We start from the raw sequence: 13,985 nt of genomic DNA on the forward strand, positions 1-13,985 counted from the left end.
ACTCTCATCACTAGACATTGTGAGACTCAGTATGACGAAGAATTCACATTTCACAGCTATAATTGAAACAACTCTATTCGATTTACTTGGTTATTATTCGAATGAGTAAATCGACTTAGCTTTTATTGATTTACTAAGGGGCTAATCATTCAACTGTAAATCAAATTAGCCTCTTTTGATTTACTTATGACTACATTATTTTTATTGATGCTGATTTGATTTAGTATCTGGATAACTAAATCGAATGACACTGTTTCGATTTACATAGAAATGCCACTAAAGACATGCACGTAACGTAATTTTATTTGGATGATGCACGTAATTTTTTCATGCCATTGATTTATATACGTGATTTATCCGATTTAAAATGTAACGGAATTTTATATATATATTCTAGAAAAATGATTTAAATATTTGACTTTAATGTGATTTCTTTTTGTAAGCATTGTTAAAAAATGAATTTAGATTTTTTTAAATTTGATAATTTTATGTTAAGTGATTTTTTTAATAATTAATTTCAAAAAAAATGAAAAACATGTCTACTGATTGAATTTTCTTATTTTTTTTGTATGTATTTCTAAATATCTATCTAAATGTCTTCACAAAATTTTGGATCTAATGTACAAGTAGTTTGCTAAATATAGGATTTGTTAACTATTTATAAAACAAAATTATTTTCTAATTTTTTTAATAACTAACTTTTAGATATTATTTTAATAATTTAACCTTGTTTTTATTAATCTATTTTAATTTTTATATATAGTAGCGGAAGAAAATTTTACAAAATTAAATCATTAGTTAATAGAATTTTTAAAAATGACCAAATTACGATAAATAATTTATGGTCGTTAGTTTATCCATCATTTTATTATTATTATTGGTACTTTTAAAAATTTCGCAAGTTGGATTTATTGTATTTGTTTCTAAGTCTTATTAGACGATAAAAATTCATATAATCAGTTACTGCAGTGACCCCAAAAAAAAATTGTACCAAAAATTTATGATCAAAATTAATTTTGATAACTTAGATTCATATGGTTTTATAATGCAAAAAATGTGCACATTTTATATTCGTTTTTTTCCCCTAATTAGAGTAGGGATGACAAAAAAAAGCCACAAAATTTGATATTCAAAAGAATTATATGCGACATAAATTTAATAGGTATCCAAAAAATTCTCTGAAAATAGAAATAGAAATAGAGGTAGAACAGTAAGGATTAGAATTTTTAGCAGATAGAACCAAGTGACCTAGGCCACTACCTTAACCCAATTGAATATAATAGCCGGGTTAGTTTATATTGATTTGGGTCTTACGCTGTTTTATTTGACATCAGGTCGAGTCCGACTCGAATGAACAAATCTCGATCCGGGTTATAGGACTCGATCGATTTGTGTTTATCCTTATTCTGGGATTGTCATTTACAGCTAAATACAAAAATATAAATAATTAATTAAAATGTTGGTTGAGTGTTCAGCTTATTTAAGTATCGGGGATTCGAATCTCGTCTTGTGCATACAGTAACCTATTGGCCAGTGGCAGATCCTTAAATGGAGTTCAAATTCGCGACAGATTAGTCCTTAACTTGTTAGGTTGGGGGATACCGTGAACAATAAAAAAAATATTTAATTAAAAAATTATTTGAAATCACAACACTGATTTTAAATGCAAAGAAATATTATTCTTAGATGAACATTGTGAAATTTAAATTGATATAAATTTTTGGTAGTAGAATATATGAATTTTTTTGTTTAATAAGACTTACACTTTGTTTGGATAGAAGATGGAAAATGGAAGAAAAGAAAATAGGAAAAAAAATAGAAGGAAAAAAAATAAGAGAAAAAGTTGATTTTTTTATATTGTTTGGATGAAGAGAAAATGGATGGAAAAAAAGATAGAAAGCAAATAATAACCAAATAAAATTACATTAATACCCTTCATTTTTCTTTTGCTTTTTTTAACACCATGGATAAATTAATAATTTGACTTTCATTTTAGAATTATCATCCATTTTCATCGCAAGTTTGAGGGAAAAATTTAGGGGTGGATCTCATGCCACTATTTTTCCTTTCCTTCCAATTTCTATTGTCATCCAATCAATAGAAAATAAAATGTTTTTCTTCATTGTATTTTCTATTGATCCAAACAGTGCGTTAGAGGAAATCCAATGCTAATAAAATCCAAGCCTCACTTATTGTTTGTCAGATAAAGAACAAAGACCTAACATTGGAAAAAATTATGTTATACGAAATATTTGGAGTCTTATTCAGAGAGATTTAGACTTCTTTAAAAATAGCCAATAATACTTAAACATGTGTTAATAATAAAATAAAAAGTTCAAAATAGTCGAACCCCATGACATGAATCAAAGACATTATTGCGCTAAAGTTAGGTCGTTGCCCGGAAGTAACACGATGTATGGCTCGAGTACGGTGTCAAATGAGCAAGAGCCGCTGCATCGGTACCTGGATGTAGTGTTAAATGAGCAAGGATTCTCACATTTTCGTGAACAGACGAGGGTAAATAAGCTAGTTCACAAAGTAAAAGGTAAAGGTCAGAGCGACAGAAGGTTGAGATTTGGGACATGGAACATAGGCACTCTAACAGGAAAATCCATAGAAGTGGTGGATACCATGACAAGGAGGAAGATTAACATTATGTTCCTACAAGAAATAAAATGGGTTGGTGCGAAGGCTAGGGAGTTGGATACTTCTGGTTTCAAACTTTGGTATACAGGAAAGGTGAAGAATAGGAATGGGGTTGGAATAATTGTGGATAAGCAATAGAAAAAGAACGTAGTGGATGTCAAGAGGGTGGGAGATCGGATCAACTCTATCAAACTTGTGGTGGAAAGAGGTGCTTTCCATGTGATTAGCGCTTATGCACCGCACGTGGGTTCAGACGAACAACACAAGATAAGGTTTTGGGAGGATCTAGAGAGTTTGGTTCAAGACATACCTTTGGGAGATAAGATTTTCTTAGGAGGAGATTTAAATGGCCATGTTGGGAGAGAAGTGACTGGATATGGGAGTATTCACGGAGGCCATGGTTTTGGGTGATCAATGCCGAGGGTAAAACTATTTTGGACTTTTTCTCAATCTTTGATCTTTTAATTGCAAATACATGTTTTAAAAAGAGAGACAAACATCTTATAACCTATAAGAGTGGCATGACAAGCTCTCAAATTGACTTCTTCTTGTTGAGGAGAGTTGACCGAAAATTTTGTATTAATTGTAAAATTATTCCGGGAGAGAGTTTACAACACAACATAGGGTGCTTGTCATGGATTTTTGCGTTGAGCAAAAATTGAGGAAAAGACATCATATGAAGAATCCAAGGACGAGGTGGTGGCGGATGAAAGGTGAAGAACAAAGAAGCTTCCTAAGACGGGTAGGAGAATAGGCAAAGTGGGATGACAATGGAAGCGCGGAAGAGATGTGGAGGGAAATGGCAAAAGTTATTAGAAAAACAGCAAAAGAAAGCTCTGGTGAATCTAAAGGAATAGGACCAAGAGACAAGGAGTCATGGTGGTGGAATGTGAGTGCACAAGATAAGATAAAGATAAAAAGGGAGTGCTTTAAAGAGTGGTCTTTATGCTGCAACGTAGATAACTGAGAAAAATATAAGGTGGCTAAGAAAGAGACAAAAGTGGCTGTAAGTGAAGCAAGAACAAGAGCATATGAGGGTCTCTACCAGTCTTTGGGCACGAAAGAAGGAGAAAAAGGTATATATAGAATTGCAAAGAGCCGTGAAAGAAGAACGAGAGATTTGGATCAGGTTAAGTGCATAAAGGATAAGGATGGAGAGGTGTTGGCTCAAGAGAAGAAGATTAATGAAAGGTGGAAGAGCTACTTCTACGAGTTATTTAATGAGGGATAGAAGACTCTTCCGAGCCTTGGTCGGTTATGCACAAGGGAAGAAAATAAAAACTTTGACTACTATCGAAGGATCTGAGACTTCGAGGTAAAAGAGGCTCTAAAGCAGATGAAAAATGACAGGGCAGTAGGACTTGATAATATCCCGATTGAGGTTTGGAAGGGTCTTGGAGAAAAACACATCAACTGGTTAACCAAGCTTTTTAATGAGATTTTAAGGTCAAAAAAGATGCTTGATGAGTGGAGAAAGAGCACCTTGGTACCTATCTACAAGAATAAGGGGGATATACAAAGTTGCGGAAACTATAGATGGATCAAGCTTATGAGTCATACCATGAAGTTATGGAAAAGGGTGATAGAACGGAGGTTGAGAAAAGGGACACAAGTAACAGAGAACCAATTTGAATTTATGCCAGACAGATCTACCACTGAAGCGATATACCTATTAAGCAGGATGATGGAGAGGTATAGTAGTAATAAAAGGGATCTACATATGGTGTTTATTGATTTGGAAAAAGCGTATGATAGAATACCAAGGGAGGTCTTATGGAAGGTTTTAGAAAAGAAGAGAGTAAGGATCGTATATATTCGTGCAATTAAAGACATGTATGATGGAGCCACAACTAGTGTGAAGACCCAAGGTGGTATGACAGAGGAATTTCCTATTGGTATAGGATTAAACCAGGGATCATCCTTAAGTCCATACCTTTTCACATTAGTTTTGGAAGTACTCACAGAGCACATCCAAGAGCCTGTGCCATGGTGCATGCTTTTTGCCGATGATATCGTCCTTATGAGAGAGTCAAGGGAAGACATAAATAAGAAGTTGAAGTTATGGAGAGAAGCTCTAGAAGTGTATGGTCTGTGCATAAGCCGTAGCAAGAGGGAATATATGGAATATAAGTTCAGTCTGAGAAGGAAAACCCTAATATAGAGGTGAAAATTGGAGAAAACATCCTACGAAAAGTTAAAAGTTTTAAGTATCTTAGGCGCATCATACAGGATAATGGAGAGATTGAATAGGATGTAAATCATAGGATCCAAGCAGGTTGGTCAAAATGGCAGAGTGCATTTGGTTTTATATGCGACAAAAAAGTGCCTTTAAAACTTAAAGGTAAATTCTATCGCATCGCTATAAGACCGGCTATGCTTTATGGTACGGAGTGTTGGGCGGCTAAAGGGGAGCACGAACATAAGCTGAGTGTGGCAGAGATGAAGATGTTGAGATGGATGAGTGGTCATACGCGATTGGATAAAATAAAGAACAAAGATATAAGGGAGAGAGTTAGAGTAGCACCCATTATGGAAAAGATGGTTGAATCGCGTCTCAGGTGGTTTGGACATGTGAGAAGAAGACCGATAGAACATCCAGTCAGGAGGGTGGATGAAATGAAAGATGGACAAGGGGCGAACGGCAGAGGAAGACCTAAGAAGACCATCCATGAGGTGGTCAAACGAGATCTACATGTAAACGGTCTCTCTGTAGACATGATACATGACAGAGCACAATGGCGTCGTTTGATTCATGTAGCCGACCCCACTTAGTGGGACAAGGCTTTATTGTTGTTGTATATATATACGAGGTCATATAACCGTTATTGTTAATAAATTATCATTATATTATTATATATATTCGTTACATACATTTTTATTCTCATAATTTCTTCTAATTTTCTTTAATCTTCTCTCAAATTTCTGAAATTAAAGTTCTACTGATATTTTTTTTGTTCAAAAAATAGATCCAAACCAATTCAACTATTTTTTCAATTACTTACAATTTTTTTTTTCAAAATCCAAATACTTAACAATGTCAACCTTCAAACTCTCAAATTTCAAATAAAAACTTCACACTATCAAATACATTTTAAAATCCAAATCTACAAAATTTTCCTAATTTTAATTTTTTAAGTTCCTTAAAATAATTAATTTCCTATGTTCTAACTACATAATCAAAATTCACATACACTGCATTGTCCATTTTCTTCCATATTTAACCCTCTTCGAGACATGACTCATCTGTTGTTGATGGCTCTTCTAACCCATCTCTTTAAACTCCGAAACATTCTAGTCCAAATTTGTAATATTCAGAATTTGCCAATCTTCATAGATTAGATGCTATCGACCTCAATGATGTTGAAATTGAAAATCATAGGCAAGATATTATTCAACACTATCAATGGGAAGAGGATGAGATATTGATCAGTGCATAGTTGAATATTTCAACTAATTTTATAGTTGGTATCAGCAAAAGGGCAAAATATTTTGGAGTCGAATCTGTAGCTATTTGTAGAATTTAACGCTGACATGAAAAGGGGGACAATTGCATATAGAAAACGATGGTATAAGATTAATAAGGCAATTGCATAATTTGTTGGTTGCTACAATCAAGCTAGTCAAAATATAAGGAGTAGTTCGAACGCTGATGATATAAAAGAGTTGGCCTATAAACTCGATTCCATAAATTATGGTAAAAAATTTACTTTTGAGAGGTATTAAAATATTCTTCATTTGGAACAAAAATGGAGAAGTCAACTACCAACACAAAGTGGAGGCTTAAAGAGAATTAAAGTTACTGCAACTAGAACATACTCATCATCATCAAATTTAGAAGCACCATTGGCTGAGAAAACTGGTGTAGACTCTCCCGTTCGTCCACAAGGATCAAAAAGAGTAAGAGAAAAGGTAAGAAAAAAGCATAAATGTCTGAAGACCTTAGCAAAAAGAAATCATTAGTTGTTAAGAAATTATCTCTCATGAAAAATATTAAGAGTGTTAGGAAAAAGAACTAATGGATAGGGAAAAAGAAAGAGAAGAGAAGAGAGAACATAGAGAAAAGATTATGATAATCAAAGAAAAGGAGCTACAAATCCAAGTGGCAATAAAGAAACAAGAATTATAAACTCAGAGGCATATTAAAGAACTAGAGATAAATGCAAAGGAAAGGAACATGGAAAAGATAGCTAAGAAAATGGAAAGAGAAATAGATATGAAAATACTTAATTGCATGTGAAAAAATAATTAACAAGTGGTTTACTTAATGGTTCATTGTATTCCTAGAGTTAGATAGTCTGTTTTATTTTCATAGTGTATTTTCATAAGTGATGAACTTTGTTTTATTTCATTGGATGTAGTATGTTTTATTTATTTGTGATATAACTTTTAAAATTAGTCAATATTATTATATGTTGTTATTTATAAAAGTAACTGTTGCAAAACTAACTATTTTCTAGTTGCTACAAATTAGCCGTTTCAAACTAAATAAGAAAAAACTAGCCATTATGAAGTAGATGTTACAAAACTAGTCATTGAGAAGTAGTTACTTGTTGCAGAGGCACTTATAAATATCAATTATCAAACATAAAGGTTTGTAAATGGCCTAGAGAAGGGGGTTGAATCCACGACCTCTTTTTTAGACTTCTTTTGCTTTTGCTTCTAACTGGAATAGAAACTTAATTGTTGTTAAGTTTGTCAAGTTGAGATTTCAGGAGATAATTTTATTTTGTCTCTTCACAATACGATCAGGAACAGAGCAGCTCTTAGATTTTGGATAGCTGTGACTTCTGAGAAATAAACAATGCAAGAGACATTTTTATTTTATCTCATATCAAAGTAACATAGAAGAAGAGTAGAGATGAGAGAATCACACAATTATGTATCCTGGTTTAGCCACCATGTGCAACGTGACCTACATCCAGTCTCTCCCACAATAGTAGTGAAATTTTCACAATTATTACAAACACCAATTTTCTTAAGATTCAACCTAATCCTATCTGGGACAAACCCAGCTTCTACTCAAGTTAGATTTGGCTAGGTTCACTCCCTAGACTTTCAACTACTAAGTGCTCACCCAACTTAGCAAGGAAATCTCTCAGAATCATGATACAATCACTAAGTGCTCACCTAACTTAGCAAAGGAATTTTCTCAAGATCATGTATAAAAAATAGAAAAACATACAAAAGAGTTTAACATAATTTTTTGGCTTTTTTGGATAACTCTCTTTGTCTTTTCTCTCAATGGCTTTTACTGATACCTTACTTAATGCCTTTTTCATTGAAAAAGGAATAAAGAAAGATAAACACTGAAGAACAGAAAATTTAATGTAAATTCATGAAGGAGAAGAAGGGATAGCTTGTAAGCTATGAAGACTCAAACTTATGTGCTCACTCCTTGCTTCAATTTCTGTCTGTTTATCCCTTTAATAAAGGAGTAAAGTTTTCAAAACTTGAACTTGGCTTGACAAACTTTGACTTCTTCTTTCCCAAACAATACAACAGCAGCACAGAGAAGAGATGAGACAGCAGTAACGATTAAAGTTAACATGCATTCTTACCTAACTGCTTCTCTTTCTTCCTTTTTCAAATTTGTTCAAGAATCTGAGTCATTCATTAATACTTTTGCTCCAAGTTTTGTTCTTGACCCTTGATTTGTAGCAGAGCTTCATAACCTCTATTTTTTTCAAGTTTTCGGTTTTGTGCATGTAGGATGAAAGCATCTTCAACAAGAAACAATGAAGTACAGAGATGGAAAAGATTTTCTGATTTACCTTTGAATTTGATCTTTGCTTTTTTGTCCTAGCCTCTGACTTTGTTCTTCTTTCTCTTTTGTTTCTTGATTTTGGTAATCACTTTTTTCTTCTTGATTTGAACCCTAGTCAGACTTTCTTTTTCTTGCTTGCTTTTTGGAACTGATTCACGTGGGTTGAGAAGAGAGGGAACGAGTTCGGTCACTTTGGCTATGAGTCAGAGAAAAATGAGTTGCTTCTTTCTATCTAAGTTAGTGATTAGCAATTATTCCTTGGGCCATTAGTGAGTGAATGAGTTAAATACTATGATTATGGGTCTAGACTATCATTGGGCCTTGCTTGATACTCTTTCTTTTAAATTTTTCCTGCACACTAGCCAAACAAATTATTCTCACTACTTTGGACTTTTTGGCCCAATATTATAATATTTGATCATTATCAAATTATTGTTATTATTTCTTCAAACCCAACAATTTCTCTCTTGATGACAAATATTATAAAATAAATTATAAACAAAAGATATGAGAAGAGTTTAAAGGAACTTTCCTTTGATGATTCAATCCTAAATTTTGAACTCCCCCTTTCTTTTGTTCTGTTGGCTCCTCTTGAATGTGAGCTTTTTTTCAACATGTGACAGTCATTCAACTAGTAATTTTTATGCAGAAAAAATGTACTTATAATGGTAATCATTCTAAGATTAAAATAACTTTATAAGAAATCTTATGTACCAATCAAAGCAAATGAACCAGTCTGATAAATCATTTTTCAGAAAATTTTATATAGGCTATCAATCTTCAACAAATAGCCATAAATAAATTTGAACAATTAGAGCTGTAAGCAGTTTAAACAGTTTTGAACAGTTCTAACAGCAGCATCAATAATCAACACCAACAATTCATTTTTCATACTTACTCCCCCTTTTGTTATCAAGGATGTGTAGTATTTTCTGCACAAAAATTTGTTAGACACCAAGAAATGTATCAGTTCAAGTTAAATGTCTATAAGTCACTATTACAGTCATCCATTAAACTAAAGAGTGTCAATGAATCAGAACATAAACATCAGAGAGTAGTTTTCATGATCGGCAGCAGAGACAAAAGACTTAGACATCAGATCCCTCATCCTCGGTTCCCAAGATTTCTTCTTCTTCTTGATCAAACAATATTTGGTCATCTTCCAAGGATTCAATATACTTTAAAAGTACTTCAACTCGGCTTTGGATGTCCTCAAAGAATTTTTATTTTATATAGCAAGTCTTCTAGCTTGCTGACTTGAGTTGATCATGTGCTTGGTCAGATTCGCAAATTCTTGTAATACATCTTTCACAATACTATTTACCAAGTATTTGTTAGATGATGATGTGCCAAAAACTAATGGAGGAGGGATGCTTTCATCTGCTTCTTCTTCCATAGTCGTGTCTTTCGCAATCTTAATCCCTTTTTTCTTATTTTGTTTGACTGCACCATCGCCTTTAAGATATAAACTTTTATTCTCTTGGGTCTCATTATTCATATCAATACCAAAATACTCAAAGAAACAAGTAAAAAATATATCATATGGTAATGAAATATTTTTATCATTACGGACGTAGTCATACATATGAGTATCATCAGATATGCAAATGAAATTTTTGCTTTGTTGATAATGGCATAGAGAACCAAAGTGTTACAAAGAGTAACCCTTTGATAGAAACCATTTTGTAGCATGAGAATATGAGTAATAATACGGTGCAATTGGACTTTAACAGGACCTAAAGCTCTGTGGTTATGGGTGACACCATATATGAGTGAAATATTCTCACATATGTTGGCCAAAACATCCTTGTGTGAAATGTTCAGATCATTGTCCCATTTACTAGTGATGTAAGCATTGACACCAACATCATAGTAATCTAGGACTTCACTAATGGATTCTTTGTTCAAATGAATTTCATGGCCCTTAACATAAGAGTGAATAGATTCTTCATGATAGTACATAATGGCATAAAATTCTCGAACTAAATCGGGGTAAACTGATTTTCGAATATCAAAAAGATTTTTTCAGTCCAAATAAATAATTCTATCAACAAAGTTTATCCTCTTTTTAGCCAGAAATTTTAAATCAACCACATATGTTAAGCACAAAAGACGGTTAGAAACTATATCTCTATAGAATTCAAAATTCATGCTAGAGAAGAATCGAAGAGGATCAAAATGAGTGTGAAAGGTTATTGAAATGAGATTTGAACCCAACAGGATCTTGCAGGTTCTTTCATAGACTTAAGCAAGGTTCTACAATTACCTTTGGTTGCTCGATTCGAGGGTGAAAAATGTCCTTGAGGATGAGATAAAGAACGTGGAGAAGGAGATGTGGGTGGTTCTTTGTCGGTTGTGTGTTTCTTCCCTTTTGCGGCATTAGCCCTAGATGTCCCAACCTCTGGTGGTGCCGTTGATGGACGACGAGAGGTTGTCTTAGTCTTAGCCATGTTTTTTGGAATGGGAGAAGAATGCGAAGAGGAATGAGAGTATATGTAGATGTGGATGTGAGCTTGACCTTTTGGTGGAAGATTTTTTGAAGCACGGTAGATACCAGAGCCTTTTCTTGTAGCCACTTTCTTTCTCATCTTTATAAATTTCTCAATGAATGCAGTTTCGAGAATCGATGGAAGTTGGAAAAGAAAATGAGTGGTTTACAAAGAGTAACTTCTATAAATTCTTGAGTTTTTTTGAAAACATAAAATGATATTTAAAGAAAATAAAGAAGTGTTTTAAAATAAATGATTTTCAAAAGATATACAATCAAACAGTTGAAAAGATAAGTAAAAAATTTTTGAAAAATAGAACTTGATTTGACTTGGTGAAAAATCCTAAAATCAATTATTTTAAATTTATAATAAAAAAGAAATAAGGCCCATTTCATAAAATAGAACTTCTCCTTTTGGACCAAATCGTGGTGTTAAAGAAACACAATGAACCACCAAAAAGATCCAGCTTTGACCCTATTAATTAAAAATACCAACACTTAGTCTTATATCAAGGAAACCTATAAGGATTTATCAATTGTCCAGTTTTATCTTCTATCGACTGATGCGTGAGCATCTTTGTTATCTTTTTCTAATAAATTTGCATTTACATTGTTGAGTTTAATCAAGAATTAATTATCTTTTAGCCACTATGGATGCTACTTTGAGTCTCGTGTAATTTTGTTTATTTTAGATAGCATTTGGCTGGATTTGATGGAGAGAAAGCTTGCACAATTGGAAGGAGCACAAGAATTAAAGGAGATGATCATCGACCTAAGAGATAAAAACAAACAAAGAGCTTTATCATCAAATTAATTTAGGAATTTAGTACAAACAATACCCAAGGTAGTTCTCAACTTGCAAAATCTGTCTTCAGAAAGTGATTTTGTAAATATATCAGCAAGTTGATCATCAAATTTTACAAATTGAATGTTAATGGTTCTCTTTTGCACATGTTCTCTAATGAAGTGAAATCTCACTTTAATGTGCTCGGTTCTAGAGTGTAGAATAGGATTTTTAGAAATGTTTATTATACTCATGTTATCACACATCAAGAAAATATTATTGACTTACAATTTGTAATCTGTAAGTTGAGTTTTAAGTCAGAATATTTGTGAACAACAAGAGAAAGCGGCTATGTATTCAATCTCGATTGTGGACAAGGCAACAATGGCTTGTTTTTTGCTGGACCATACATTGAGTGACTGTCCAAGAAAGCAACAAATCCTATAAGTGCTTCTTCGATCAACTCGATCACCAGCAAAATCTATATTACAATAATCCACTATACAAAACTCATTAGATTTAGGATATCAAAGGCAAAAATTAGAAGTGCCATGTATATATCTAATTATTCTTTTGACGGCTAAAAGATGGAATTCTTTTGGGTGTGATTGGAATCTAGAACAAACTCCAACACTTTGAACTATGTTTGGTCTTGAGGATGAGAGATACATGAGAGATCTGATCATTTCTCTATACCTTGTTTCATCCACAACTTTGCCATTTTCATTCTTTTCAAGTTTAGAGTTTGGATGCATTGGTGTTCTCATTGATTTAGAATTTTCTAAACCAAATTTTTTAACCAACTATTTGGCATATTTACCTTAATGCACAAAAATACCACTAGGAGTTTGTTTAAATTGGAGCCCAAGAAAGAATGTGAGTTCTCCCATCATTTATATCAAACCCATTAGTCTTTAAATTTTCAAAATCAGCACACAAGACTTCATTAGCCGAGCCAAACATAATATCATCTACATAAACTTAAACTAGAATAAAATAATCATTAGATTCTTTGATAAAAAGAGCTATATCTTTGGTACCTCTTTATAAGCTATTTTTCAATAAGAAATTGCTAAGTCTCTCATAACAAGCTCTAGGAGTTTGTCACAAACCATAAAGAACTTTTGAAAGTTTAAAAATATGATTTGAAAAATTTTTGTTTTTAAAATCGGGAGGTTGAGTCATGTATACCTTTCTATCAATAATACCATTTAAAAAGGCATATTTGACATCCATTTGAAAATATTTGAATCCCTTGTGTGCTGCATAACCAAGTAACAATCTTATTGCTTCCATTCTCGCAACCGGAGCAGAAGACTCATCGAAGTCAATACTCTCTTCTTGATCATATCCTTGAACCACGAGTCTTGCTTTGTTTCTTGCAAAACTACCATTTTTACCCAACTTGTTCTGAAAGATTCACTTAGTTCCCGTCACCTTTTTCCTATTAGAATTTGGTACCAACGTTCAGACTTCATTTTTCTCATATTGCATTAATTCCTCTTCCATTTCTTTATGATGAATTTTCAATAGCTTCCTCCATATTTTGTGGTTTGATTTGAGAAATGAAGGAAAGATCATTTTGTTCCATCCATTTTCTATTTGAAGATCTTATGATAACACCTTGTAATGGATCTCCAATTATAAATTCTTGTCGATAGTTCTTCAAGAACTTCCATTCTCTGAGTTTGGGTAATGTGAGAGCAGATCTAGTCTGATTTGGTTCAAGATTATTGATATCTCTAGATATTTCTGCTGTAGTGGGAGACAAAAATGATTTGTCTCCTGTAGTTTGGTCTGTAGAATCAAAATCAGAGACTTCTTCCAAGGATTCTGATTTGTCTTAAACTTGGGTTTCACTTAAGTTCTTTTCAACTGGATTTCCTACATCATTGTCTTTTACAATACTTGAAATTGAGTTAGATTTACAGAAAGTAACATGTATGGTCTCTTCAATGATCCTATGTTCTTTAAGGTATACTCTATAAGCCTTGCTAGTGGTTGAGTATCCTACAAAGGTAAATTCATATGACTTTGGATCAAATTTTTCAAGATTGTCTTTTGTGTTCAAAACAAAATATTTAAATCTAAAGACATGAAAGTACTTTAGATTAGGAGATTTCTTTCCATAACTCATATGGTGTTTTCTTTAAAAACTTTCAAATGATAGTTTTATTCAAAATATAGCAAGCTGTATTTACAATTTCAGCCGAAAGAAATTTGGCTATATCACGTTCACAAAGCATGGCTCAAACCATTTCTTGAAAGCTTCTATTTCTCCTTTCAACAATCTCATTTTGTTG

The sequence above is a fragment of the Arachis duranensis genome, chromosome 3 (genome assembly GCF_000817695.3).
Source record: "Arachis duranensis cultivar V14167 chromosome 3, aradu.V14167.gnm2.J7QH, whole genome shotgun sequence".
NCBI classification, from domain to species: domain Eukaryota; kingdom Viridiplantae; phylum Streptophyta; class Magnoliopsida; order Fabales; family Fabaceae; genus Arachis; species Arachis duranensis.